Raw genomic sequence first — 5,467 nt, forward strand, 5'->3', positions numbered from 1 at the left:
GAGGGCAACAAGCGCAACGCAAGGCTGCGATCTCGCGCACTTTGCGCACGGCTGGAGAAGCTTTGCTGGCCGGCTTTCGCTCCTCGTGTTTACCGTGCGTTAAAGTTGCGCGTCCGTGGCTCTCGCAGCTCTTGCGCGCCCGGTCGCAGAGAGGAGTACGCAACCTCGACCGCACTTTCCCTGCAGGCTTCCTTCCGACTCGAAGTCCTGCGGCGGTCTCAACGAGGTGCCACATCCTCAATGCAGTCGGTCGCCCCCGTTTCGGTTGGGCTCTGGCACGACGGTCGCCACCGTCTCGCCCTTGAGTGGCCGCTGTTGGCGCTCGCTGTGAGGTGTTCAGCGTGCTGTCCGTGTTGCCGACGCGGTCAAAACGAGTCGACGGCTCACGTTCCCTTGTGCGCCGAAGGCTCTCTTGATATGTGATCCGACCCTCAGACAGACGAAGCCAAGGGAAGACCCAAGGCCGCAATGTGCGTTCAAAGAATCAGTGCTCAGTGTGTCCTGCAATTCACACCAAGTCTCGCAGCTGGCTGCGTTCTTCATCGACCCGAGAACCGAGTGATCCACCGCTTAGAGTCGTGAAAAAGTGTTTGTTCAATTCCGTACAGTCAAAACCAAACGTTTCTGGCACTCGGCCAAACAGTGGCCAAGAAGGGCGCTTTTCAGCGCACGCTTGGACTCCAAAACTCTGCCGCGCCTTTTTCGGCTGCCGCAAATCGAGCAAACGGTGTGTTTCGGACGGCGTTTCGCTTCCGCTACTTGCGAGTGCTTTCGTGGTCCACCCCTCTATAAATACTCGGGAGGCGTCGAAGCCGGTTCTCCAAGCCGGACCCGTAGGTATCGTTGTGTGCTCGCTCTCATTGGCCCGCCTAACCAGAAAATGCCTGCGGTACACCCATTTGGATAAGAGTGCACGCAGATGCGGGCCTCGACGGCTACACATTTCCTCGGGCGGCCGCCTCCCGGCCTCCGTGGAGCGCGGGATGCACGGTCCCATCGACAAGCCTCTCCCGTTTTTACCGTGGCGTCGCGGTTCACCACGGCGGGCGGGTCGGTCTCCTCCGCATAAAAAGGGGGACCCCCGCTTTTTGTTCCACGAAATCGCACAAGCTTTTTTCGCATCCACGGTTTGCCACCGCACACCAAAATGCCGATCCGGCTGCCTACTTTAGCCAACAGGTGGAGCCAGGCGCGCCGTACTTGCGCGGCACTTCCCACGTCCACCGAAGTCGGTGCCAAGGACCACTTTCGGCGCCGGAGCCGCGTACGAGCCTACTCGAGGCGGAAGAACGAAGCCAGCAAGGGCCTGGCCGCAAGTGCGTTCAATTGTCGGGACGTCCAAGTCCCTCGTTCTTCCGTGCTTCCTCTTTCGGCAAGTCGTTGCGGCACCTTCCCAAAGCGCGCAGACCCGCTAATCGCGACGAGCGCGACGTGGCCGTGCCGCCTTTCCCTCGGCAGCAAGCAAAACGCCTGGCAACGTCGACGCTCCCCTAACCGCGATCTCGCACCGTGTTTCGTGTGGCGAATTCAAAAGCCGGCCGGCGCTGCTGCAACCATTACGGTCGGTACGCATACGCCGCGGAGGGCGGGACGGTCATCGGAGCGTGCGGTTCCTCCATCGAGTACTGCGCACCTCGGCCGTCGCATCGCCGTGCCATGACCGGCCGCGCGTCAACGCGAACCGGTGCCAGCGAGATCCCTCGCCTGCAAGAACCGACCGGCAGCCTCCGTCACCCGAGGACGCGGAGGCGCTTGCCGCGGACGGCGGGACGGTATGCACTGGTGCACAGCGGACCCGTCACATCGCCAGTTCCTTGACCGACCGCCGACGCTTGTGCCGTTCCTCTCGTACTTGGCAGTCGCCGCGCGATTGTCGGGTCTCGTTCTTGCACGCTCGAACGGTCGGGAGGGCACTCGGCTGGCGTTTCGGGAACGCGCAGCCTCGCCTTCTACCGACGTAACCACGACTCGCCGTTCGCGCTCCGCCGCTCCTGTTTACAGTACTAGGCGGTCCCGCAGCGGTCGGGTCGCGCATTTCGAGCGCTTCGAGCCACGGTGCAGTGGCGGGTCGAAAGCCGACCTATGAGTGCGTTGCGCCGTTTGTACCCGCGTCCGCCACCTGGCCGACCGTCCAAGGTCGCGGTGTTGGCGTCCGCTGGGCGCAACAATTTGTCACGGGGTGCCGCTCCACATTCAGGCAGCCCCGTGGGGAAAAGCCGACCCCGCGTCCAAACGGGGTCAGCGGCAGAAAGTGTCGGGCGCAGACGCAGCTGAGGCGCTCACCCTTCACAATCCGTTAATGATCCTTCCGCAGGTTCACCTACGGAAACCTTGTTACGACTTTTACTTCCTCTAAATGATCAAGTTTGGTCATCTTTCCAACAGACCGGCGCAACCGAAAGGCCGCGCCGGACATCGGTCCGAAGACCTCACTAAATCATTCAATCGGTAGTAGCGACGGGCGGTGTGTACAAAGGGCAGGGACGTAATCAACGCGAGCTTATGACTCGCGCTTACTGGGAATTCCTCGTTCAAGGGGAACAATTGCAAGCCCCTATCCCAATCACGAAAGAAGTTCCACGGGTTACCCAGTCTTTTCAGACAGGGATAAAGACACGCTGCTTCCTTCAGTGTAGCGCGCGTGCGGCCCCGGACATCTAAGGGCATCACAGACCTGTTATTGCTCTGTTTCGTGCGGCTAGGAGCCGCTTGTCCCTCTAAGAAGGTTGTAAGGTGCTGGGAACCCCGCACCTATTTAATAGGCTAGAGTCTCGTTCGTTATCGGAATTAACCAGACAAATCGCTCCACCAACTAAGAACGGCCATGCACCACCATCCACCGAATCAAGAAAGAGCTCTCAATCTGTCAATCCTCCCAGTGTCCGGGCCGGGTAAGTTTTCCCGTGTTGAGTCAAATTAAGCCGCAGGCTCCACTCCTGGTGGTGCCCTTCCGTCAATTCCTTTAAGTTTCAGCTTTGCAACCATACTTCCCCCGGAACCCAAATACTTTGGTTTCCCGGAAGCTGCCCGCCGAGTCATTTGAGTAACTCAGGCGGATCGCTGGTTGGCATCGTTTATGGTCAGAACTAGGGCGGTATCTGATCGCCTTCGAACCTCTGACTTTCGTTCTTGATCAATGAAAACATTCTTGGCAAATGCTTTTGCAGTAGTTCGTCTTGCGACGGTCCAAGAATTTCACCTCTAGCGCCGCAATACGAATGCCCCCGTCCGTCCCTCTTAATCATTACCTCGTATTCCAAAAACCAACAGAACAGAAACGAGGTCTTGTTCTATTATTCCATGCAAGTTTATTCAGGCGACTCGCCTGCGTTGAGCACTCTAATTTTTTCAAAGTAAAAGCACCGGCCATCTCGAGGCACACAATGAAGTGCACCAAGAAAGAACCGGCATGATGTTCAGTCCGAGCCGTCGCATCGGGTAGATGCACTACTCGTCTGGAACTGAGATCCAACTACGAGCTTTTTAACCGCAGCAGCTTTAGTATACGCTATTGGAGCTGGAATTACCGCGGCTGCTGGCACCAGACTTGCCCTCCAATTGATCCTCGTTAAAGGATTTAGAGTGTACTCATTTCAATTACGGGGCCTCAAAAGAGTCCCGTATTGTTATTTTTCGTCACTACCTCCCCGTGCCGGGAGTGGGTAATTTGCGCGCCTGCTGCCTTCCTTGGATGTGGTAGCCGTTTCTCAGGCTCCCTCTCCGGAATCGAACCCTGATTCTCCGTTACCCGTAACAACCATGGTAAGCAAGTAACCTACCATCGAAAGTTGATAAGGCAGACACTTGAAAGAAACGTCGCCGGCTCGTGGCCATGCGATCAGCACAAAGTTATCCAGAGTCACCACACAATACGGGCCGAAACCCGATCGATCTTGGTCTAATAAAAGCACCCGTTACCCAAAGGGCTCCAGGCTCACTGCATGTATTAGCTCTAGAATTGCCACAGTTATCCAAGTAGGAAGAAACGATCTAAGGAACCATAACTGATTTAATGAGCCATTCGCGGTTTCGCCTTATTTCGGCATGTACTTAGACATGCATGGCTTAATCTTTGAGACAAGCATATGATTACTGGCAGGATCAACCAGGTAATCGTTCGACTGCGCGTCCGTCCTCGCCCTCGGCGGGCCGGACGCAGTCTGTGTGCGGCGGAGGCCACCTTCAGGCGCCCCAACACGCTTATTTTGCACTCCGAGATGACGGCGTTCGAGCTCGCTACGGCACAACCTTCCCGAAAGACGAGTGGGAGCCGTGCGGCAAGAAGCACGTTCATGCTCGCTCTTTTTCGTTGCATCGACTCGGTCGCGCCGTGCGGGTTGCCCAAGCCCGCTGCACTGTCGGTGGACCGGCCGGAACTAGCAACGGAGCCGAGACTGCAAAGCCGCCAGACGACGGGTCACGCCCGCGTCTTCGGCGCTTTCGCATCTGAATCGCCCGAGGACGACACGGAACACACCTCGATATCGTGGTAAAACGGCACCGTCCGACAACCAGCCCCTAACGCATCAAGCGGATGAGGCTGCAGACGACTGCCGTGGATTCCCCTGGAGCAGACCCGAGGACACGCTTGACGAGGCCGAAGCCCGCCGCATATCAGACACCCGGTCGCTTTCGCGTACGCCGCTCACGAGAACCCCCACATAATAGCAGCGATAAGTACCCAGACCTCCTTGGGCCCTAATACGAGCGTACTCGAGAAAATTTCACCGCGGGTGTGCCCCGAAACGTGTGGCATGTTGAGCGTGCCACAAGTCTACGTCGCTCTCAAACCCGCCGAGGTCGTAGAATTTGCGACCCTACTCACGAAATTCCCACCGAGGATACGGCCGCAAACGTACCGCACCTTGGGTAGGCCACGAGTTTGTGCAACACTACGCTGACGGCACAGCACCGAGGTCGTGCGCGCACGCACGGGAAAATTCCGCCGCGGTTTCTGCCGAAAACGTGAGGCACCACGACTCTCCGCAAGTTCGCGTCGACTGCGAAAGACCGAAGTCGTGAACGACGTGTCCGCTACTCGCCGCCGACACGCTGGACACCAAACGTACAACGACTCGACGGCGTCGTAGAGGCCCACGACGCGGTTTTCCTTAACGACGTCTCGGCGTGGCACCGACAGGTTAGAACGGCCGACCAACGTTCCCTGTCCGCCGTTCGGCTCAGTCGAAGGGCTCGGCGACTTCGGCAACGCTGCGAAGCCGCACGGTGACGCACGCCATGTCCCCATTTTTTTTTTCTTTCTGCGTCTGCCGGGGTGCCCCTATAATAGCAGCGATAAGCACCCAGACCGCCGTGGGTCGCTCGCCCCGGCTGACGTGGTTTTTCGTACTCCTGCGGCGGTCGCCGTCAAGCACGTCCAAATACGCTACTTTCGTGGGCGCATTCACGCTCTTTCGCTTCGCCGGAGTGCCAGCACTCACTCTGCCAAAAACGGCGAACATCCGAG

The 5,467-nt window shown here is 58.1% G+C and overlaps 2 non-coding genes across 2 annotated transcripts; both read right to left on the minus strand.

The window, feature by feature from the left end:
- Positions 1-425: 425 nt before the first annotated feature.
- Positions 426-578, minus strand: LOC142795427 (5.8S ribosomal RNA). Its single transcript, XR_012893023.1, has one exon. It is a non-coding gene; the product is annotated as a 5.8S ribosomal RNA (ribosomal RNA).
- A 1,719-nt stretch (positions 579-2,297) lies between these two features.
- Positions 2,298-4,112, minus strand: LOC142795432 (small subunit ribosomal RNA). The gene has a single exon (XR_012893028.1). It is a non-coding gene; the product is annotated as a small subunit ribosomal RNA (ribosomal RNA).
- Between the last annotated feature and the right edge of the window lie 1,355 nt (positions 4,113-5,467).

The sequence above is a fragment of the Rhipicephalus microplus genome, unplaced genomic scaffold (assembly GCF_043290135.1).
Source record: "Rhipicephalus microplus isolate Deutch F79 unplaced genomic scaffold, USDA_Rmic scaffold_670, whole genome shotgun sequence".
Taxonomy (NCBI): Eukaryota; Metazoa; Arthropoda; class Arachnida; order Ixodida; family Ixodidae; genus Rhipicephalus; species Rhipicephalus microplus.